General features: G+C 43.8%; 1 protein-coding gene across 1 annotated transcript in view; it reads left to right on the top strand.

Moving 5' to 3' along the window:
* The first annotated feature begins 21,596 nt into the window (after positions 1-21,596).
* The window catches only part of CCDC7 (coiled-coil domain containing 7), an 820,938-nt gene continuing 817,685 nt past the window's right edge, over positions 21,597-24,849 (top strand). The window contains exon 1 of the mRNA XM_029587039.1: positions 21,597-21,745. The gene's annotated coding sequence lies outside the window, so the exon portion shown is untranslated. The remainder of the gene's footprint in view (positions 21,746-24,849) is intronic.

Raw genomic sequence — 24,849 nt, 5'->3', positions numbered from 1 at the left:
ACTGTATGCCATCCCGGACATAAAAGTCTTTAAGAAAGGAGTCAAAACTTGGCATTTTAATAAAGCATTTAATAACAACGGTTGACTTTGTTGCTGTTTGCTACTTTTATTTATATTTTAGTTTTTATGATTTTATCTCTCAATGTATAGTTATTTCTTTTATCTTTCTTTTATTTATATATTTTAAGCAAAATGGGCTGAGGTAGATTTTAAAAACATACGCGCATGTGTACTTTTGTTTGCGCCACCAGATCGAACAAAAGTACACCAGATTTTATAAGATACGCGTGTAGCCGCGCGTATCTTATAAAATCCGGGGTCGGCGCGCGCAAGGCTGCGCAAAATCGGCAGCCTGCATGCGCCGAGCCGCGCAGCCTGCCTCCGTTCCCTCCACATCCCCCCACATCCCCCCACCTTCCCCTATCTACCCCACCCCCCAGCCCTACCTAAATCCCCCCCTTACCTTTGTTGGGCAAGTTACGCCTGCTTAAAGCAGGCGTAACTTGCGCGTGCCGCCCCGGCATCCCCCGGCACAGGCCACAGTGCCGGGGGACTTGGGACCGCCCTCCCGGCCTGCCCCCAAACCATCGCCACGCCCCCGGACCCGCCCAGGACCGCCCCGGACTGCCCCCTGCTCCGGACACGCCCCGGACATGCCCCTCCCGCCCCTTTTACGAAGCCCCGGGACTTATGCGCATCCTGGGGCTTTGCGCGCGCCGGCGGCCTATGCAAAATAGGCGCGCCGGTGCGTGAGTGCCCTGCGCGCGTAAATCCAGGAGGATTTACACGCACAGGGGTTTTAAAATCTATCCCATTTCTTTTTCGTCTGGAGTCTCTGCTAGTCCCACCCAAAACCAGGATTCCAATCCTTCCTCTGGAAGTAATGGGGCTAGCATTAAAATAGCCCACCCTGGTTTGATGGATTTAACATTACCAAAAGACAGAGGAATTTCATCACCGGGACAGGATGGGACTTGTCTCTCAGAAGCTGAGAGTAATGTGATAGGTGGTATTTCCTTGGATTTGGTATCAGAGATGGTTAACCCTGATAACATCACCCTGGTACCGGTAGATGTTTGGAGGGCTGTTACAAAGATGGTCCAATCCACAAATTTTGCCGGGGAGACGAGAACACTCTGGAAGACCATAGCAAGCGTATTACACAACTAGAAACTGGGGGTGCAACATCTACCTCATAAATCATGTCTCTACAATCAACAGGGACTACCTTTATAAAATCAAAATGCAATGAATTAGCTAACTTTTTTAGTGACAAAATATTAAACCTAAGAAACAAACTCCCAAAAAACAGCAAACAAGCAATCGTAATGCAAAAAAGAGATGTTAACATATGGTCCTCATTTATAGAAATATCAGAACAAGAAGTTGAATCAATGATAAAAAAATATAAACCCTGCTCCACACAAAATCGATACAATACTAACAACTGAGATAAAAAAGATTACCAATGTAGTAACCCCAACACTAACTAATATCATAAACCTATCCCTAACTGAAGGATTAATGCCAGATACACTAAAAGGGGCAATCATTAAGCCAATCATCAAAAGGAAAAACAGTGACCCATTAATCCTCATTAACTACCGCCCAGTCTCAAACCTCCCATTATTAGCTAAATTAATAGAGAAAACCCTTCACAACACGGCTTCCGAAAACACTACAGCATTGAGACATTACTTCTCTCACTAACAGACAACATACTAAGAGGTTTTGATAACAGTAAACATTACATCCTTATAATGCTCGACTTATCTGCAGCCTTTGATACAGTAAACCACAAAATACGACTAAAAGGTCTTGAAGAAATTGGATTGTGAGACAAAACAGTAAACTGGTTCAGATCCTACCTAAACAACAGGTTCTTTCAAGTCCAGATAAAAAACACATTATCAGAAAAATTTAAACTTGATACAGGAGTACCTCAGGGTTCAGCGCTGTCTGCTACCCTCTTTAACATATATATGCTACTCCTATGTCATCTGCTGGCAGGCCTAGGGATAATACATTACATTCACGCAGACGACATTCAATTAATTCTACCAATAGACGACACAATTGAAAAAACATTAAGTCTAGCTAACATGTACCTAGACATAATTAAACAACTACTAAACCAAATGGAACTGGTTATCAACATTGACAAAACTGAATTCCTTCATCTTGAAAGAAAACATACTGAAATCATTCAAACACCGATAACCCTAAGAAATAACCAAAAAATTGAGCTAGCTGAAAAAGTAAGGAATCTGGGAGTAATAATGGACCCAGAAATCAACCTGAAGCAACCCATATCTATAAAACTAAGAGAAGGCTACGCAAAACTTATGGTCCTCAGAAGATTGAAACCATTACTCACACCTGCCCACTTCAGAACAGTATTGCAAACACTTATCTTTTCTAGCACTGACTACTGCAATGCACTCTTACTAGGACTCCCAAGCACATCGATAAGACCACTCCAGATACTTCAAAATACTGCAGCCAGAATACTGACGGGGAAAAAAGAGGAGGGACCATATAACCGAAACTCTAGCAGACTTACATTGGTTACCCATCGAATGCAGGATAAAATACAAAGCCTTATGCACCATACACAAACTAATATATGATAAAGAAGCAGACTGGCTAAACACAGCCTTACGAGTACACGTTCCACAAAAAAACCTCCGCTCAGCAAACAAAGCACTACTAACAATCCCCTCAGTAAAGTCAGCAAAATTAACCTAAGTGAGAGAAAGGGCTTTATCATTGGCTGGGCCTCTACTATGGAATACGTTGCCCCCTGAACTCAGATTACAGAATAATCTCAAAACTTTTAAGAAAAATTTAAAAACATGGCTCTTTAAAAAAGCCTTCACTAAAGAGTGTGGAGGGTAGAGAATGAAAATACAGGGTAATGCAGATGAGAATGAATTTACTCAATCCTACATTTAAGAAGTAATATCTCAAAGCGATAGTAACTCAATAATATACCTGGACTTGACCAACATTACTCAAATAATGATTTTATTTATGAAATTGTAACCAAACTTTATTGGCACCTGTTAGAATGTACGATATCCTACATTTACTTACCTTAGTCTATGTGCCTATTTGTAAACCGTTGCGATGGTATATAACTTAGTGACGGTATAGAAAAGTTTTTAAATAAATAAATAAAAAGATACATTAATTATTTACAAGCAATTAGAGGGACCAGAAAATATAATGAGGAATACAAACTTAAGATTCTTGAATTTTCCAACTACAAGATTAATTTCAGCTCAAGAGTTGTTTAAAAAATATGTAAAAGAAACATTGGGTATTTCAAATGAGCTCCTTATTTCAAAAATGTATTACATATCTAATATGAAAAGAGCTATATTGGCACCTGAGGGGGAAATGGATGTTTTATCAACAGGTAGCCCAAATTTAACATCTTTTTTTAAGAGGCCTCGGTTGATGATATTCAAACTAGAGCCACTTTAATAGTGGTATTTAGTCTAGAACAAGAGACGAATTTAGTCCTTCAAAAGTATTTTAAAAATAAAAAATTTAGCTTCTGTGGTAAAAGAGTCCAGGTGTTCCCAGATGTTTCTAGGAATACACAATTAAGGCAGAAGCAGTTTCTATCTTTGAGACAGAGAGTTTTGGCCCTTGGGGCCACTTTCTTTCTCAAATTTCCTTGCAAGTGTTTGGTCACTTTTCAAACGAATACATTTGTTTCTTTAGATCCAGCCCACTTTGAAGAATTTCTTGCTGATAAAGGTGGATGAGGGCATACAGCCTTCATGATTGGGAAATAGTTAATTGGTTAAAAGTCATATTTATCTCCTAATAGCTCATGTTGGTATGAACTTTGCATTGATATATTTTCTTATTGGGCTCCCCTATAAAGTGGACTAAAATTTTGGAAGTACATAAATTTTTGTTTGCCTGTTGTAAAGTTTACTTGATGTAGAAATATGGGTGATGTAATCCAAAAGTTTTCTTATTTCTTTTTTCATTGTAAAATGTTTCAAGAAATTTAATAAAGTACAAATTAAAAAAAAAAAATTCCAGGTAGTTTTGTTAGTTTTAATCATTAGGTGTTACATTTGATTTGTTTGCTATTTTTCAATCTTTGTTTTGTAGCTGGAACTTTTTATTTTTTTATTTTGTTGATTTTTTAATTATTTGATGTCACTCTATTTGTCTGCAAGAATTCCAAGAACATCCATGCTAACTGGAACATTACTGTCCTGTTCAGTTGCTTGCCCCAGATCTCACTCCTGTTGACCGTCTCCTGAGTTGTACTGTTCCGTCCGGTATTCCAAGTCCACGGTGGCTGGAGATCCGTGGTCCGGCTGGATTACCATCGAGCACAGCTTTGGGTTGGCACTGTATGTGTACTAGTTTGCCTCCGTGTTCACAGTCTTGCTCCAGCCATGTCCTGTCTCCCCAGTTAGTACCCTCGGACTGTTTCTCTGGTACTGACCTCGGCGTTCTCCTTGACCATTTTGTTCACTGCCTGCATCCTGACCTCTGCCTGCCTTGTGACCTAGTCTGACCTCTGGAACCTGAGCCCTGCTTTGTGGCCTGATTCTCAGATTCTAACCCCGGCTGCCATTGACCATGTCTCCTGATTCTGGCTTTGTCCCTTGCCTTGTCATCACCTACGCTGTACTGGCCTTCCTTGTTCCTCCAGACCTACAGCCTAGAGTCTGACCGTGCTCCCTTGCTGCTCGTGGGCACGCCTCTCTACTACCTCTCCGGGAGACCCTGCGAGGCCCACCTAAGTCCAAGCGGCCCAGGTCCCTACGGGCTCCACCCGGGGGGACCTCGGGCTTCCAGTGGTGAAGCTCATCCTAGCCTCTGTCTCCTCCTGTGCTCTGCTCCCTGGGGGCAGATGCTTCCTGGTCCCTACCAGGGAGTCGTTCTCCACTGCTCCAGGACAAGGGTCCACCTCCAAGCACAACATTATTGATGTTTTATATTTCTTCATTTTATTGTTGCATAATTTTTACTTGTGTGTTTGGGCTGGGGCTTGGCAGGGGGGAACAAGGCAGAAGGTTCACCTAGGACACCAAATACCCTTGCACCAGCCCTGGCAACCATATTATTGCTTGAGACTGTTTTCCTTTGGACTTTTATTTTCTGTATGGACTGTTTATTAAGCTATAGTGTACCTGTTGTGATTTTATGTTTCCTACAATCAAGAGACCAGTAAAGGATATTATTTTTCAACGACAGCTGCAGAGTGAAGTGTATTTTGTTTTATTGGACTATGTTTGCAGAGGAATTCCAGGTGAGAACAATACATAAGGGTACTGAAAGTCTATTTCTTTCCCACTGGTGTGGGAAGAACACAGGAGAATGGATGCTGCCCTGGTCCATGATCTCCTACATGAGCCTCTGCATGCTAGAGTAGGAGCAACATAAAAATGGCACCCTACATAGGATCCACAAGGGAATAGAAGCTTTTAGGGTATGAGGAGACATGTTCCCTACCTGGGGCTGGCACCTGAAGAACTGGAAGCTTTTGCTGGAGATTTTCAGAGTTTGGGAGATTCAAAATGGCTGCTATCCTTGCACCACAGTGGAAGCCCAAGAAACTTTCCTGCCAAAGCAGCACCCCCTGAAAGTGATGTAAACTTGAAAGAACCCATTATTATCTCTTGGTAACTTTTGAGAAGACTGCTAAAATCATTGCGGAACGTAAAGGCTGCATACTCAGCTGTTCTGGGGTTAGCATGATTAGTGAGAGGAGCAAACCTGGTAGAATATGAGATGAGAACCAAATTGAAAAAGGCCTACCTCAAGCCTGGAAGATTATCTCCATCATTCAGAAGAGACTCTGAATGCTTAATATTAATTTATTCACTCCTTCACTTACTGCCAATTGGTCCATTCACTGACAGCCTTCTGAAAGGGGCTTGGTCCTTTCACTGACATGTGTCAGGGAAAAGGACCAATCGGGAACAGCCCTGCTAGGGGAAGGACTCTGGCAGGCGTTCCTGGTCTGGAGAGGGGATTTGGGGTCTGGCTGTTTTACTGAATGGACCTCAGAATCCACATTTTAGGTATAGGACCCCCTTGGAGGGGGAGGTTTGGTCAGGACAGCTGCTGGTGCTGGTCTGTGCGACCGATACTGTTGTGGGTGCTCAGCCACCTTTCCTGGGTGCCCAATGTTTTTGAGCACTAGGGACGCACAATGTGTCCCTTGTACGTCCTTTTTACCACATCAGCTCATTTAAATATTACATCGGGAGCCCAGGAGAGGTGGCTGTGCTCATTAGGAAAATAGGTGCTCAATAATGAGCGCACATTTTATTGCGCGTGATATTGCATCTGGCCCTTTGTGCACAAGTTTCTGGTGAAAGCCAAGATATGGCTAGAACCAACAATTGTCTAATTGATTTTGTGAAGAGAGATTGCTTCATCAGTATGTGGAATAGCATTGAGAATAGACCCATATGTCCCCTTGGCCTTGGTGTACTGTTTTGAAACTCACTGGGGTGAATGGGTATTAGAAATCCTGCAGCTGTTTATAAGCACTCTATAAAGATTATCACCAGGATCACCATATGGTGTTAAAGACTTTTAGCAAAGCAGCTAGATATGTGGAGATGGGGTATGGTGATCACTTTTCAGACTGGAGAACTCCCAAAGAAATATTTTATCTGGGTTTTACCAGGGGGAACTGAGGTGGCTAAAATGGTATAGCTGATGAATCATAGCAACTAGATTGCTCCAGAAGGAATTTGTTATCTTCTTGTGTTCCTGCTTTCCTACTGTTTATTGTTTGAAGAAGACCAGAAGATAAAGTACTCTGTATAAGAACATAAGAAATGCCATACTGGGTCAGACCAAGGGTCCATCAAGCCCAGTATTCTACTTCCAACAGTGGCCAATCCAAGTCACAAGTACCCAGCAAGTACCCAAACATTAGATAGATCATAAGTTACTATTGCTTATTAATTATCATAATAGCAGTTTATGGATTTAGCCTCTAAGAACTTATCCAAACCTTTTTTAAACCCAGTTATACTATCTACTGTAACCACATCCTCTGGCAATGAATTCCAGAGCTTAACTATGTGCTGAGTGAAAGAATTATCTTTGATTTGTTTTAAATGAGCTATTTGCTAACTTCATGGAGTACCCCCTGGTCCTTCTATTATCTGAGAGAGTAAATAACCGATTTACATTAACTTGTTCAAGTCCTTTCATGATTTTGTAGACTTCTATCATATCCCCCCTCAGTTTCTTCTCCAAACTAAACAGCCCTAACTTCTTTAGCCTTTCCTCATAGGGCAGCCGTTCCATGCCCCTTATCATTTTGGTCACCTTTCTCTGCACTTTCTCCAGTGCAGCTATATTATTTTTGAAATGCGGTGACCAGAACTGCACACAGTATTCAAGGTGCGATCTCACCATGGAGCAATAAAGAGGCATTATGACATCCTGTGTTTTATTTTCCATTCTCTTCCTGTTATAGAAGTTGAGAAGATGTGGACCCTTAGACCGAGGAGGAGTTGGTACTACCTGAGGAGATGGCTCCTCGGATTCCCCCGTCGGGTGGCGAGGCTGAATCGAAGCAGGAACCGGTTGGATCTTCGCCACTGGAAGCCCGCGGCCCTCCCTGGGAGGAGCCCGTAGGGACACAGACTGCTGGGACTTAGGTGGACCTTTGGGAGGTCAAAGGTTTGTGGAACAGGAGCAAGGGCCAGCTGGATCTTCGCCACTGGAAGCCCGCGCCCCGCCCCGGGAGGAGCCCGTAGGGACCCGGACAGCTGGGACTTAGGTGGGCCCTTGAAGATGGAAGATCCTTCGAAGTTCAGTCCGAGGTCAAACACCAGAGAATCGCCGCTTGCCAGTTCGAAGTCAAACACTAGAGGTCCGTCCAGGAACAGAGACAGGAACAATGATTCCAGAGGCACCAGAAGACTCACAGGAGTGAACAGACTCGTTGCCAAGTTGAAGACCAGGAAAAGGAAGCCTCCTTAAATACTTCCCTAAGCCTGCCCTATCTGTTGCAGCTGGAGCTGGTTAAGGTAATGAGGTCCTTTTAAGAGCTGGCAGGAGGTGTGGCCATGCGCCTAAGGGGAGGCCTAAACCCGGAAGTGCTGGAGGGCGGCCTGACGCTGCAAAGAGATCAGAGAGCACTTCTCCCACCAGGGAGCAAGGCAGGAGCTCGACCGGGGGGATTGCCCCGAGGAAGGCAGGGCTAGAGCCGGGGGTCCCCTCCTGCCGATGTCGAGGTGTCGGTGGCAACTCCGACACCGCGGAGACAGGTCGGGAGGGCCAGCCGGGGCTGGAAGTTATAACAGTACCCCCCCCCCCCTTTAGGGCACCTCCCAGGTGGTTTGGGCTTGGAAAGATGGTCAGCATAGAACTGAGAGAGAAGGTTCCTATCTAGAATATTGGCAAGAGTATTCTCTTCGGGGCTGAACCCCTCCCAGGCCAGAAGATATTCCCATCTCTTTTTATGTTTCCGGACATCCAGTACCTCTCGAACCTGATAGGTGGTGTCTTCCTCAGAGGAGAGAGGTTGAGGTGCCGGAGGCATACTAGAAGGCCAGGTCAACACCAGGGGTTTTAAGAGGGAGATGTGGAAGGTGTTGTGGATTCTGAGCGATGGCTGTAATTGAAGCTGATAAGCCACTGTGCCAATGCGGCGGAGGATGGGAAATGGACCGATGAACCGATGAACGTAGGGGCAAGTCGCGCCGAAGGTAGCTTTAAACGGATGAACCGCATACTCAGCCATACTTTCTGACCGGGTTGCAGGGAAGGGCAGGGCCTTCGCCGCTGGTCGGAATATTTTTTGGCCATTTGGTTTGCCTTCAGCAGAGTGTGCCTGGTGGAGGTCCAAAGTTGATGTAATTCATCCGCGGAAAGTTGGGCTACCGGAGACAGCACGGCCACCGGGGCAGGTAGAGGCGGGCAAGGTTGCTTGCCATAGACCAATTGAAACAGGGATGAACCGGTGGCGGTGGAAGGGTGCAAGTTGAGAGCGAACTCTGCCCACGGAAGCAAATTTGCCCAAGCGTCTTGTTTGCTATTAACATACATACGTAGGAATTGTTTGAGGATTTGATTAGTCCTCTCCGCCAGACCATTGGTTTGGGGGTGGTAGGCGGACGTGTAGTCCAGTGTGACATTGAATTTCTGGCAGAGTGATCTCCAGAACCTAGCAGTAAATTGAGGTCCTCGGTCGGACAGGATGCTTTTGGGTAAACCATGGAGTTTGAAGATATGCTGGACAAATAACTGAGCTAACTGGGACGCGGAGGGTAACCCCGGAAGTGGTACAAAATGCGCCATTTTACTGAATCGGTCAACGACCACTCAGATGACGGTGTTGCAGCTGGCAAGGGCAGGTCAACGACGAAATCCGTTGAGATGTGGGTCCACGGTTCAGTAGGCACCGGTAGGGGTTGGAGCAAGCCTGGATACGATCCTGGAGGTTTCTTGTGACGGGCACACATGTGGCACGACTCCACGTAGGATCGAACATCCTTAGTGACCCCAGGCCACCAATAGTATCGAAAAAGGGCAAACAATGTCCGATGCTGTCCCAGGTGGCCCGAGCAGTGTGAATCATGGGCCCAGGCCAGAACCTGTTTCTGCAGGTGAGGTGGTACGAAGGTATTCCCAGGAGGGATGGTTGTGATAGCAAATAGCAGGGGAGGAGCCCCACTGAGTCTCAATGTCGGAAGGCGAGGTCTCAGCTGCGGGATGATATACAGCAGAAGTAGAGGAGGAGAGAGAGAGGGTGACCCCCCAGGAGGCGGGCCATGGAGCGTAAGCGCAGGTGCTGTCGTCAGACTCAGTTCGGGATTACCGGAGTCAGGCAATAGGTGCGGCACTACCCGAGGAGTGGGGGTGCCGAGCGAAAGTAGTCACTGAAGTTATATGGGGTCCGTGGAGATGGTACACAAGAGGGTTCCTCGGTGGGGGGGTCATGGTAGTGGTCCACAGAGCGGGGTATACCGGCGAGGGTTCCTCTAGGATATCACAACACTGGTCCGCAGAGCGGGGTAGACCTGGAGAGAGCTCCTCTAGCGATATCACGGCAATGGTCCACAGCGTGGTTACTCACAGTGACTGAAGATAAGGAGAAGTTCCGTAGGAAGCTTCGGGATACAAGGCAGGCAGGAGTCCGGGTGAAAGGCCCTTCGAGGAATGGATAGCCAAGAGACGAGGAGGAGCCCCCGAGGAGCGGGTACCCGAATAGTCTCACATCACGGAAGCAGGAACCTGAACAAGCACTGAAGCGAGAGTAGGTGGATTCAACAAAATGAACTTGTTTCCAAGTTGTCAGCTGTCTGGGCCGGCGGGTTTAAGTATCCAAGCTGAGTGATGTCATCTGAGGGGGACACCCCCGAGGATCCCATAACGTGGTTAAAGCAGGCCTGGGAGTGCGTGTGCGTGCCTAGGGAACCCTGAGGGAAAGCTGGCGGTCGGCAGCGTCCATGCTACTCAGGTAGGCTTGGGAACGGAGGCAGAAAGGCCGGCAGTAGCTGGCAGAGGCCACGAATTCACCCAACGGAGCCAAAGCAGAGAAAAAGGAAGTGAGCAACAGAGGTTGCAGTTGTCTGCGGCCACAGAGCGTAACACATATTGTCCCCCTTCCAGTCATTAGTTCACATTTAATCATGTTATGATCACTATTGCCAAGTGACCCCACCACCATTACCTCTCTCACCAAATCCTGCATTCCACTAAGAATTAAATCTAAAATAGCTTCCTCTCTCTGTGGTTCCTGAACCAATTTCTCCATGAAGCAGTCGTTTGTTCCATCCAGGAACTTTATATCTCTAGCATGTTAAATTTACCCAGTCAACATTGGGGTAATTGAAATCTCCCATTATTACTGCACTGTGAAATTGGATAGCTTCCCTGATTTCCCTTAGAAACACAGAAACATAGAAATGACGGCAGAAGAAGACCAAACGGCCCATCCAGTCTGCCCAGCAAGTTTCGCATTTTTTTTCCTCATACTTATCTGTTACTCTTGGCTCTTAGTAACCTTTTGGTTCTATTTCCCTTCCACCCCCACCATTAATGTAGAGAGCAGAGTTGGAACTGCATCTAAGTGAAATATCTAGCTTAATTAGTTAGAGGTAGTAACCTCCGCAATAAGCAAGCTACACCCATGCTTATTTGTTTACCCAGACTATGTAATTCAGTCCTTGTTGGTTATTGTCTGTATATAGATCCACTTTTCTTCATTCCCCCTGCCATTGAAGCAGAGAGTTATGCTGGATATGCATTGAAAGTAAAGTATCAGTCTTTCTCCCCTGCCGTTGAAGCAGAGAGCTATGCTGGATATGCATTGAAGGTGAAGTATCAGACTTTCTCCCCTGCAGTTGAAGCAGAGAGCTATGCTCATGAAGTATCAGTCTTTCTGCCCTGCAGTTGAAGCAGAGAGATATGCTGGATATGCATTGAAAGTGAAGTAAAATTAAATTTAAATTTAATTTTACGTTTAAGTTTAACATGCTAATTGGCTTAATTTTAATTATGAAAATATTTAAGTATTTATTGTTATTGTTCAATGTTCAAGGATTGTATTATATTTTATTGTTCTATGTTTTATATGTTATTGTTCAATGTTCTTTGTAAAAAAACCCCGGTCTGACCTCCCAGACCAGGGCAATCTTTTCGTTTCATGTAAACCGGACTGATTTGTATTGTATACAGGAATTCCGGTATATAAAAATTAAAAATAAATAAATAAATAAAATAAGTATCAGGCTTATTTGGTTTGGGGTAGTATCCACCGTAACAAGCAAGCTAATCCCCGCTTTTTTGTGAATGTAAATCCTTTTTTCCACATTGCCTCTTGCCGTTGAAGCTTAGAGCAATGTTGGAGTCGCATTAACCGCTTTATTCAATTTATTTATTTATTTATTTATTTTTAATTTTTATATACCGAAGTTCTTGTAGGGACTACAAATCACTCCGGTTTTCATAGAACAAAGAACTGCTCAACAAAGAGCGGAGCTTTACATGGAACTGTAGAACATATGGAACAGTATAACTGGTAGACAATTTAACATAATGATAACTTAAAATAATAGTTTAACTGGTAATAAATAAAGAATTATATTATTTAATATAAGCAGTATAACTATTTAACGTAGAAATAAATATTAACCAAAGCCAGATATATATATGAGATAAAGTGAATTTTGAACTCAAAGATAGTTGTCCTGTTGCAGGTTCTTAAAAGTTGTACTTGGTACAGTGTCCATAATTAAAGGGATACCTAGTGATAAGGAAGTCTGTCTGTCAATAAACATACACACGGTTAATGCGACTCCAACATTGCTTTCATCCCCAACATTGCACTTCATCATCGGCCTGACCATTTTGGCCAGGTGGCCGGTAGTATACTCCTATCACTATACTCTTACCCAACACACATGGGATTTCTACCCATATAGATTCTTCTGAGCATTTAGTCTCTTGTATGATCTTTATCCTGTTGGACTCAATACCCTCCCCAATATAACGTGCCGCATCTCCACCAGGTTGATCCTCTTCCTGCTCCACTTCCTTAGGTCCTGGAAAACAGGTGACAGAATGGTATCTGCATTCAAGAAAGCATGAGATAAACACAGGGGATCTTTCAAGGAGTGATGGGAGTAGTAAGGCTATATAAATTGAGCGGATAGCAAAACTAGATGGACCATGTGGTCTTTTTCTGCTGTTTTTGTTCTAGATCCTTCTTTAAGAAGTTAAACTCTGAATTAGCACAAGTTTGAAACCTGTGAGCATTGACAGTAGTGTATTGTCCAAGGCTGAAGACTTGATAATTGGTATTACTGCTCACAAGTTTCAAATTTGTGCTAATTTAACCCCTTTTTTAGTCTGTTCTTTAGGATGCAGTGTCTGCTTCAGGATTGCACTCTCCCCTTCTGTTCTCTGTACAATAGGATAGAAGGGAGCAGAACAACAGAAAAGGAATGGCTGAATTAAGGAGCAAAATGGCTGTTCTTTACTGTCTGTTTCAGGCTCCCCTCCCACTTCCCTGCAGGCTACCTGGAGGGGAGGGCTGGAACCCCTGATGTTCGATCTCTTCAATCTGAAAAGAAGTTTGGAACTCAGTTCCAGGCCAATCCCCTACAAATCAAATCCTGGAACATAGTAACACAGGGTTTAATATTCAGTGGCATTTAGCTGGATAACTAGTGAGTTATCCAGCTAAATGCTAATTTCTGAATATTTCCCCCACTTATCTGGCTAAACTTTAGTTGGTTTACACAGGGTTGTTCTGTTGGTATTCCGGGACAGAATTAAGTTAGCCAGCTAATTCAGATATAGATTTATCCGGCCTACTCTGGTTGGGCTGTAAGTAGTCCTAAAGTTTGCTGGATAAATTTTATTTGACTTTAAGATAGTCAGGCATATTCAGCGGTGCGGCTGCATCACTGAATATCCAGTCATGGTTAGCCAGTCTGCCCAGCAAGATCTCTAGGGTTGCTCCTGCTATGCCATGCAGATTACCTTCATACCTTCTGTCTAGGATTGTAATTACCATGCTGTGTAGGTTACCTTCATGCCTTCTGTCTAGGACTGTAATTACCACTTTGTGCAATTACCGACCCCCACCTTCTGTTTAGGATTGTAGCTCTGTTTAGGTTACCCAGTGCTTCATTACCATCCTAGGGATTGTGTTTATCCCATGCCTTTGTTGAATTTTGGTACTATTTTTCTCTCTGCCAGTTCCACTGTGTGGCCATTTCACATATTCACTACCCTTTCTGTGAAAAAAAGTATTCTGATGTTGGTCTTGAGTTTATCCCTTTAGAGCTTCATATCATGCCCCCTATTTCTATAACTTTCATTCTATTGAAAACGGTTTGCTTCTTGTGCATTTTTAACACCTTTCATGTATTTAAAAGCCTGTACCATATTCCATCATCTCTCCTTTTGTCACCCCTCCTGGTTCTCTCACCCTCCTTATTATTCTATCTCTCCCACCCTCTGGCTCATTTGCTCTGTAGGACCCCACCCCAAACGCTATTACCATACTTTTGGGGATAGTAGTACAAACTGTGAAAAACAGGATTTGGGGGGGTCAGTAAAAGGGACAGATAGGGATGTAACCGTCTCTTTTTTAGTCAGTAAGGAGGTCCAGACAACTGATCCGTAAAGATAGACTTTTATTGCCAGCAAGATGCAGCTAAGACAAAGGCTTAGTACAACTGCATGCCCCTCCCCTCCAGGAGCAGACTCTTATGCACTTTACAGTTCTTATCTTTTACACATGCGTTCTAAGCATTGCTGAGCAAGCATATTCCGGCTGAAGGGGCTACTGACCCCCTCCCTAGACACCCTGGAACTTTCGTGAAACTTCTCCCATGTTCTGCAGGAGAGGCTGCTGGGACTTGCAGTTCTAGAAAGGAATTCGCGAGTCTGCAGTAATACAGCCCTTCACATAATACATCCATTGTTCTAATCTAGGTTACAGCAGTGAAAGCTTATCAGAGAATAAGAACAGCGAAGCCAAAAAAATGAAAATGTGCAATGTGCTGACAGAAAGTTTCTCAATGTCCTAATTACAGCTGTATTGCAGACTGTAAGTAAACCCGTCATGAAGCAGGGAATTCTGGTACATGAAGTCCTTTGTCAGGTTGAAGCGTTCAGACCCCTTCATTCCCCCCTTTGATACTTATCATTCTCTATGAAAAGTATCACACCATCACAACGCAACTGTGGAGCTGAAAGAAACAGAAACAAGGAAAATTAGCAATTTGAGTTCTCAGGGGGCCCTAATTTCCCAAACAGTCCGATGGTTTCTTCACGGGTTTGAGACGGATGGGCCCTAATGGCTCCACCCCCCTTTGTAGCCCGAACTTGTCATGTATGGGAAGATGGCCCAGGATAAAACATGAGGATGGTTAATGTACAGTGACAGAAGCTGCGTGGCTGTTTTGCGTTCAGCAATGTCCTTCATTACCCGACGAAGGCGGTTTGAGCAAGAAAGGAATAATTCAGGGTCCTAAAAAACAAAACAGAATTAAACTGGCTGGGATAACAAACAAGCTCTTAAATCCACCGATCATGGAAAACCAACCACGGAATCCATTGGTCCAGTCCCAAGCACTATTCCATTGCTGGACAGGGACGTGTGCCATCTTGACCATGCGATCAGTGATGTCTTGGATAACCTTGTTTTGGTCATCTACCTGTAAACAACAATTGGAGAGGTTAAATGTTCCACAAACCCTCCTTCCTGGGCCAGAGGGTAATCTAAAACCAATCTATTCTGGTACACTGCAGTCATAATTTTGGTATTTTGTTTTGCCCAGAGTTTAAGAGCGAAAGCAGTCGTTGGTGATGAGCTCCAGGACTGCCTGAAGCCTGATGATTCGATGCAATTAATACTGCTTGGAAGGGTTCCCGAGTTGCCCCTTTTTGCTGCTTCATCTGCTCTCTGATTTCCTTGACAATAGGGTTTGATTTCCTGGTGTGTGCTTTGCAATGCATTACAGCCACCTTGCGAGGTAGCCAAACTGCGTCTAGTAATTCACGTACTTCTGATGCATTGTTCAATTTTTTCCCTCTATAATGCTCCATGCACTTGGATTGTAAGGAAGGCATATTTAGAGTCTGTATAGATATTTACAGTTTGTCCTTCTGCCAACTGCAGAGCTCGAGTAAGGGCAATTAGTTCAGCTTTTTGTGCAGACGTTCCTGGGGGAAGAGGTTGAGCCTCAACGATTTCATCTTCGGATACAACAGCATTTCCAGCAGAACGTATCTCATGAATGATTTGGCTGCTCCCATCAGTGAATAAAGTCCAAGCTCCCTGCCAGGGTTGATCCCTCAGGTCTGGTCTACTGGAATGTATTGTAGTCATGACTTCTTCACAATCATGGGCAACTGGTTCAGGTGCCGGCATAAGAGTGGCCGGGTTCAAGTTTTTGCTGTCCTGTATTTGAAGTTCAGGTGTTTCACATAACAGAGCTTGATACTTTACAAGACGTGAATTAGTCATCCATTTTGGCCCATGAGTTTCTAGTAGTCCTTGGATAGTATGAGGAGTTGTTACTTGTAAAGTTTGTCCAAATGTTAGCTTAACAGCTTCGGGTATCAGTAGACATGCAGCAGCAATGCTTCGGAGGCATCCCGACCATCCTTTTGACACATTGTCCATTCCTTTTGACAGATATGCAACAGGTCGTTCCCATGAGCCTAGAGTTTGAGTGAATACCCCAATGGCCATTCCTTTCTTTTCATCGACGAATAGATGGAATGGTTTCATCACATCTGGCAATCCTAAGGCAGGTGGTTCAATTAAGGCTTCTTTTAGTTGACGTAAGCTTGCCAGCTCGTTTCCTTCCCACTGGAAGGGTTGAGATTCTGCTTCTTTACCCCGCAGCTTGTCGTATAGGGGTTGGGCAATAACTGCATAGTTAGCAATCCACAGCCTACAGTATCCTGCAGCTCCAAGGAACGCCCGGAGCTCTTTCTTGCAAGTGGGTACAGGTTGATCTCTTATAGAACTGGTGCGAGAAATCCCCAGACATCGGGTTCCTCCACGTATTTGGAAGCCTAAATACTCTACTTCCAATTCACAGATTTGCGCTTTCTTTTTACTTGCACGATACCCTTTTGAGTACAACATCTTTAGCAGCTGAAGAGTGGATACCGCACATTCGAGGTACGTCTCTCGAAACAACAGAAGGTCATCCACGTATTGTATGACTGGCCCATACTTTACTTGATACATCTTTAAATCTTTTGCCAGTTGCTCACCGAACAGCATAGGTGAGTGCCTAAACCCTTTAGGCAACCGAGTCCATGTGTACTGCTGCTTTACTCCAGTATCTGCATTTTCCCATGTGAAAGCAACAATCTTTTGACATTCCTCCGCCACCGGGACGGAGAAGAAGGCATCTTTGAGATCAATGACACTGTACCACTTCGATGCAGGAGAGACTTGGGCAAGGATTGAATATGGATTTGGCACGAGGGCTACTAGATCTTCTACTTGACTATTCACTTTTCTTAAGTCTTGTACTGGTCGATAGTCATTAGATCCAGGCTTCTTTACTGGCAACAAAGGGGTGTTCCAAGCAGATCGGATTCGCCGAAGAATGCCCAAATCATACAGTCTTTGCAGGTGTATCTGGATTCCTTGTCTGGCCATATATGGAATGGGGTATTGAGGTTGATTAATCACCTGTGCATTCTGTTTCATCTCTATCCATATGGGGGTAGCGTCGATAGCTATTCCTCCCGGGTGCTGTTCGAACCATACTTGGGGTAAACTATCCATCAGTTGTCTTCGTTTTTGTTGAGGGGGGGTGTTGTTTTCATATCGATGTTCGATGGTTCGTTCGACTATGGGAAGATGTAGTCTCCATTCTTCTTGGAGGGGATAGATGAGTATCACTGGATGGTCCCCGAAGGAGGCTTTAACTTCCCCTGTTGGTTGAAATCTCAATGTGGTCTGAGGCTTACACAGCAGGTTCCATCCGATAAGGGATACCATGGTCCCGCCTACTTGTATAGTTCATTCTTTCTGCAGAGGGGCAGTGAGTACCTGACCTGAGGCACCCACTATAGAAACAGTCTCTTTCGTCAGGGGGGCCGATTGGTGCAGTCATGACGGATCGTTGGCCTCTGAGTCCAACAGGCCCCTGATTTTTGTTGTGTTACCTCGTGGATCTCCACCAGAGGGTCAGTGGGGATTCTTCCCTCCCGGTCTCTTCAGGCTGTATGCTCCTTGTCGCCTCCTCCGCCATCTGCCAGTGGGGGTTGTCCGATCTCCTTCCTCCTCGGCCCCTTTGTGTCGGTGCAGGTCCATTTTTGTCGTTAGTATTCACTGCAGGGCTCCCGTATTTCTTTTGCCATTCTTCACAGTCTCTCTTCCAATGGCCTTCATTTTTGCAGTACGCACACTGATTCTTTCCCAAAGGGGGGGTCTTGTTCCCCCTCCTCTTCGCGGTCTGCCATTGTCTTGGCTCCTTCCCGTCCGCGTGTCCTCGAGAGCGGCGGCTAACAGTCACTTTCTCCTTCATGTCTCTACTTGCTTCTCTCTTTTCTCTTCCACTTCTCTATTTCCACATACTTGGTCTGCTATAGCTTTTAACTGGCTGAGGCTCATGCCCTCAAAGCCTTCGGCCTTCTGCAGCTTCTTTCGGATGTCGGGTCTCTATTATTAAGTTCCTGGTTGCAGGGACGGGCCCTTTTCTTCTCTTCCTGATCCCTGTTCCCATACATCTCAAAATACGATGAGTCATTAGTGAGAAGTTCCAACACTGCTTGTAGTCGGATAATACGATTTAACATATAGATTGGAGTTCTATATCCATAAGAACCATCTTCAGCCCAAGTGGCAGGGCCAGAAGCTGCAAAACATTGCTTCCTTCACACTTGTAAGTTTGGCATTGGGTTAATTCAATAAAGTCAACCTGGATCTGCAGGCAAGGATCCAGGGGGGGGGCGCTTTAGGTGTGCAGGAGTGATGATCAAACCCTTGGAAGCCTTGTACCAATTACATTGCAACCACTAAGAACATATGGTAATAGCCAGAGCCCAGCCCCCACCAGTGGTAAAAGAACATAATTGCAATATATATATATATGTGTGGGGGGGGGGGCCACCACTTTATCATTTGGGCCGACTCATATTTGCTCTTGTTCCTAATCTTGCATAGTGGCCCCTTCTCTTGCCCACAACTTCCAATAATCCTTATCTTGCGCCTGCCACTGAATCAAAATTTTTAATATTAAGTCTTTGTTTTCTCTGGTTTTTTTTTTTAATCATTTCTCTAAATTTCCCAGAGACAGCTTCAAAATAAACTGCGTCAGCAAAAGAGAGTTCATACTTTATCATGCGTTCCAATGTAACTTTTAAATAACAGATAATATATAGGAGACAAGTAAGAACAATAATTAACATGGTATTAGAGAATAGAAAGATAAGCATAGGGAGGACACTGGGATAGAAGATATGAGAAAACTAAAACTTCTGATTAGCAATGCCAGCATTGAAACGCACAGCCATATTGAATGCCTACGCACTACGTACTGACACGCAGTGGGACGCACCACCATTCCACTTTGTACTGTAACAATTAATTTGCTGCTATAAAATGTCTTAAAAATAGCCTTTGTAAGGGACCCTTGGTTCTGGTATTTCTTTGCAAGTAGCAATCCTTTGTCAGATTACAGACAGTTTTAGCAAGGACCTTGGAGAATAAATTTAATCAGCAGAAACTTGGAGCTACAATCTTCCTTTCTTTTAATTAACATACCACAATTCTATCTTTATTCACATACGCACACCATCAACTAACTTTCAATAATGTTCTGTTAAAACAAACGAAACAATTTTTCTTTCTCTTTGTCTTCATTACCCAGGCTAGCCCAATGTCCTTTTTTTTTTTTTTTTTTTTTTTCTCTCTCTGGCTCGATCCCCTCCTCTCTCCTGTAATTATCTCTGCCGTTAACCCTTAACTGCCATCAAGTTCTAAACTTCAACACCAGTAAATGCATTCTCAGTAATCAAATCAGTATTTTAACTTAACACTGTAAATTAATTTGTTGTATAGTAGTCTTGTGCAGCATCTGTAAACCAAAACTCTTCTTATTAGGGTTTAAAACAATTAAAAAAATCCCTGGTACATGTGCTTGCAATTCACAGATAGCAGTTATCAAAAGAAATAATGCATTTGATCACAAAAAGAAATTTGTCTAACCGATCTACCACAGTAGAATATTTTTTTTTTTTTTTTTTTTTTTTTTTTTTACAGGTACCTTACAGACAGACAGACACTGGGGACTTCCGGTTCCCCATTTTGCGTACTTGAGTTACCATTACGAGGGCGGCTCCCTCTACTAGCTTCTTTGCCCACGACGGAGGATTTTCAATAACTGCAATCCAAGCAGTTATGTACGGTTAATCCTCAGGGCAACCCGGATTCCCTTCTCGTATAACTATATTCTGGACCCTTGTGGCCGTTTGGAAATCGAAAGTCCCTACCGGAGGCCAGTTTACACACAAACTGGGCCACCTATGGGTACATTGTTGAATCATTCCGGGTTTAGTACATTTATGTCTATCGAACACTTCCCTATAGTGTTCCGTCATGACTTTTAATGGAGTCGAACCGCCCCCTCCCATCAGGATAGAATTCACAGACAAAGGAGGGAAGGGAAGACGGATAGGTAAGGGGTCCGTATCCGTCAGACACAAAAGGGTCACTTTCACACAACAAGAAACCTATTCCCACTATCGTATGCGTTACTTCTTTTTCCTCTTTTTATGCGCGTGGCTTTCGGAATGCAATTCCTACCAAACCACCGCTTGGGGTGTGATCAAAGCCCCCTCGGTCCCCTCACGGATGGACCGGTTATTTGCTACTCTTTTAGCTATTCTTCACTTTTCCCATCATTCCCATAATACTCGCCTGCAGGGTTCTTCCGATCGTCACGAAAGCCTTCTTCCCAGATCACCAGCCCAAAGGTCTCAGAGGATCTCCGTGGAATGACCCCCTCAGATACCTGATCACTGAACTCAGCGGTGGCCACTCACCAGGCAAGTCTGGGGGATCACTCCGCCACAAAATCCCCTGGACCAACTGGGGGGCTAAAATAGCGTCCCCGGTACCTCCTGGCTGAGGCTCGCCAAATGTAACCGTCTCTTTTTTAGTCAGTAAGGAGGTCCAGACAACTGATCCGTAAAGATAGACTTTTATTGCCAGCAAGATGCAGCTAAGACAAAGGCTTAGTACAACTGCATGCCCCTCCCCTCCAGGAGCAGACTCTTATGCACTTTACAGTTCTTATCTTTTACACATGCGTTCTAAGCATTGCTGAGCAAGCATATTCCGGCTGAAGGGGCTACTGACCCCCTCCCTAGACACCCTGGAACTTTCGTGAAACTTCTCCCATGTTCTGCAGGAGAGGCTGCTGGGACTTGCAGTTCTAGAAAGGAATTCGCGAGTCTGCAGTAATACAGCCCTTCACATAATACATCCATTGTTCTAATCTAGGTTACAGCAGTGAAAGCTTATCAGAGAATAAGAACAGCGAAGCCAAAAAAATGAAAATGTGCAATGTGCTGACAGAAAGTTTCTCAATGTCCTAATTACAGCTGTATTGCAGACTGTAAGTAAACCCGTCATGAAGCAGGGAATTCTGGTACATGAAGTCCTTTGTCAGGTTGAAGCGTTCAGACCCCTTCAGGGATACCTTATGTTTAAAAGAGTTCCACATTTCCATGCTTATGGACAGGAAGGACATATCTCTCAGGGCCAGGTGTACTGGAAACATATTTATAGGGCATATACTGAAAACTTTCTGATGTCACTGAAGATTGTAACTCAGCAGCCCTGTACTACAACTGTGGGGAACTTTTCTTAATCCTCGGCACCTCCGAGTGTTCCCTCCGCTTTTGGGGAGACATATCTTACCCTTCACCACCTGCGGCTCTAACTCGGTACAATAGGAAAGGAACAGTAGACCCTTGGCAAACAAAAGCTCAAGTGACACACAGGGAAGCTCGCAGCATCCTGGACCGATCCATTGTTACGTCATTAACGTGTTCCTCGCCATACAAAACGCCGCGCGCATTCTCGCCTGATAGTTCCCGAGGTTTCGGAGGCGGCATCTTTTCTGTCGTAGCCCGGACACCAGGAAAGAGAGAGAAGCAAAAGAAAAAAAGGCGGGGAGAAGGAGTAAGCACGAACTGCGTTCGCGCACTGACGCCTTTCCATGGGGCGCCGTTAGCGTAGGTGGGTTAACTTACTGACACGTGTTGTAATAACTGGGCTCATTTAGCACGTTAACAAAAAGACTAGATCATTTCACAGCCTCGCTGACAGCCTTTATTGCTAGAAGATTTAAAGTAGTCTGGTGTACTTGCTCGTCCTGCCCAAATTCTATAGAGTAGGGTTAGGTTTGCACAAATTAGCCTGTATTATATAACGTATTTCCCCGTAGGTGGCACATCTAAAGGATTTTATATCGTCTGTTAATCTGGCATTCATACTCTTGGCAGAGTTCGGCTCATTTGGTTGATTCTGCATTCCAGGGGTTCTTAAACTGGCTTTATACTATCTCCTAGCTAGTCTGGTTTTCAGGATTTCTTCAGTGACTTTCATGAGATAGAGCTCCATGCAAATCACTGACGATATCCTGCATAAAAATCTATTCCATGTATATTCATTGTGGATATCCTGAAAACCAGATTGGCTAGGGTATAATCCAGAACAGGTTTGAGGAAAAAACTGGATTGAAGTGGTGTGTGCCACAAGGGGGGGGTTGGTTAAGGAGAGAGGATGATTTTCCCCACCCTGCCCAAATTTTCTTCTACAGTGTCCTGCCTTCTCACCTCAAGCCAGTTTCACGGCAGCACTAGCAACTGGAAACAAAAAAATTCAGTGTGGGGTCACCTGCTGCCAGGTATGCTTAAAGGCTTTGCAGGACCTCACCAATGCAGGGTTTCTAAGATAACAGGACGCTTGTACTTGAGGAGGGTACAAGTGCCAAGGGGTCTGTCAGCATACAAGGGCAACAGGAGGCCCTCATGCTGAATTTTTTACATTTTCAGTTGCATTACTGTAGAGCCAGCACCACTAGAGATAGCAGTGCTGCAACAGCTGGCCCGCATGAAGGCATGACACAGTAAGGCTCAAGTGCTTACAAAAATTTGGTGCTAGAGGCAGTTGCCTATTTCTAAATCCAGACCTGTTGAGAAACCCTCTCTTCTCTTTATTTTGCAGCAGCCATTTTTGTTTATAAGCCTCTGTTCTTCTCCCTCCCCTTTCTGTGGTGTCATTTCTTTTTTCTTTTTTTTTTAATCTTCCATTTATTCTGTGCTTAGGCTCCTTGCTGATCCTTTGCTTTAGGCCTCTTTAATGTCTTTGTTCACCAACCTTCCTTTATCTGTCATGCCTCTCTGCTGGTCTTGTGAAAATGCAATACTTAAAAACCCTTAAGAAGATTAAGAGAAGAAGGAGAGACTTCAATATTTCACAGTGAAATGCACTGATAATAAGAGAACTCATAGGGGTTATGAAATATGGAATGAGTTACTTCTAATGCTGGGACTGGAAACTTGCAATCTCACCTGGAAAAAGTTGAAGCTTGACTGTATAACCAAGCCTTCCCTCTAGATTCCACAGCAAAGACTCATCTTAGTCCACTGAAATCTTCCTGACTTTGAATCCCACAAGGATCGCCTCTTTCCAGGCTCCCTCTGTCCAAATGATTCTTAATATCTGTCACACTGTATATATGAGGTTTATACCCAATGCGCCCCTTCATTATTCCCCTCCAATGTACCAATTTCTTGCATATATTATCTATTTGTTATAATATTATCTGTACGTATCCATTACTTCAGTACTCAATGCCTTGTTACTTTACATAATATGCCTTGAGCCTACCTTTAAGAAAAGCAGGAATACTGAATGCTTATTTATAAATAAAGTAGAGAAATGGTACAAGTTTTGTTCAAATAGATTTACATTTTACATTTATTAAAATTTATGAATCACCTAACACGTTGGGCCTAGGCGATGAACAAATGTACATACATAATGGTAACACAATAGGACAAAACACAATTAAAATCAAAACAAGGCATAACAAGTATCTCCATAAAATCAATAAAAAATGTATGAATCAAAATAAAAAGACTAAAAAGATCAAAAACATAATTTAAAAAGTCATTTAAAAAATGTTGTTCTTTTTTGTAATGTTTTTATTAAGATTAAATAAAAAGGAATTGCTTTGCAGAGGGTGGTATGGTTGAGAGATGAAGCATTTAATGTAAGACGATTATGGGTTAGCCATGAGTTAATGGTTTTAATATACAGACATACAGTAGAAAGCGTGGAGGCCCAAGATGTGGAGTAAGGTACAAAAAAAAGAATATCATCAGTGTAGATTTTGAAAGGATATTAAGACTATTAAGGAGGTGGCAAAATGATATAATATAGATATTAAATAGAATTGCTGAAAGTGAAGAACCTTGGGGAACACCAGATGAGGGAAAGTACCATTTAGAGGTGTGTGAACCAACATTAATCTGATGTGGATGGTTAGGTAAATATGATTGAAACCAATTTAAAACGGTATCTTTCAGACCAATGCATTGCAATTGATGGAGGAGAACTTGATGATCTAAAGTATCAAAGGCTGCTGAGATGTCTGGTAACACCAGGATGTAGTCAGTGTTGGCATCAAATCCTCTAATTAGAGTGTCAAAAGAGGAAAGTAATAAGGTTTCTGTGCTATGGCCTTTGCAAAATCCATATTGGTTTGGGTGAAGGATAGATAATCGGAAAGCTGATGAAAGACAACAGATTCAAGTATTTTTGCTAGAGAAGTAGATATGTAATGGGGCGGAGGTTAGCAATATTTGTAATGCTCCCAGTCAGTGTGGGAGCTGTATGTTGGGGATTTCTTTTGCTTGGGACAGAGGTTTGTGGTATCTTGGGCAGTCTTGGCTTGGGAAACAAAGCCAGAGGGATAAAAGAGGCAGACTCTGGCTGTTTCCTTATATACAATTTTATTTACAAAAACAGAAAAAATAAACAGCTTCCAAAGGCAACTTACCTCAGCAGTCCTTCCTTGCAGTTCCAAATGCATTAATCATAAGTCATCTGGTAGTTCTCTGACTTCCTGACTGTTTGCTGGTGCCTTTCTAACTCTCTATGGTGAGGGGAGCCTTCCTTCACCCAGAATCCCTTATGAGGCTGATCTGTAAGAAGGATTGGGATAGATGGCTGTAGCCAATTCCTTAAAGTGGTTTGAGGGAGTTTCCTGTACACTTCCTTACAAGACTGTTTTTGTACATAAACAGTTAGGGCTCAACAGCCTATTGAGCAGC

The sequence above is a fragment of the Rhinatrema bivittatum genome, chromosome 2 (genome assembly GCF_901001135.1).
Source record: "Rhinatrema bivittatum chromosome 2, aRhiBiv1.1, whole genome shotgun sequence".
Classification (NCBI taxonomy): domain Eukaryota; kingdom Metazoa; phylum Chordata; class Amphibia; order Gymnophiona; family Rhinatrematidae; genus Rhinatrema; species Rhinatrema bivittatum.
The sequence above is the reverse complement of the archived record's forward strand: the minus strand, read 5'-3'. Positions and strand labels throughout refer to the sequence as shown.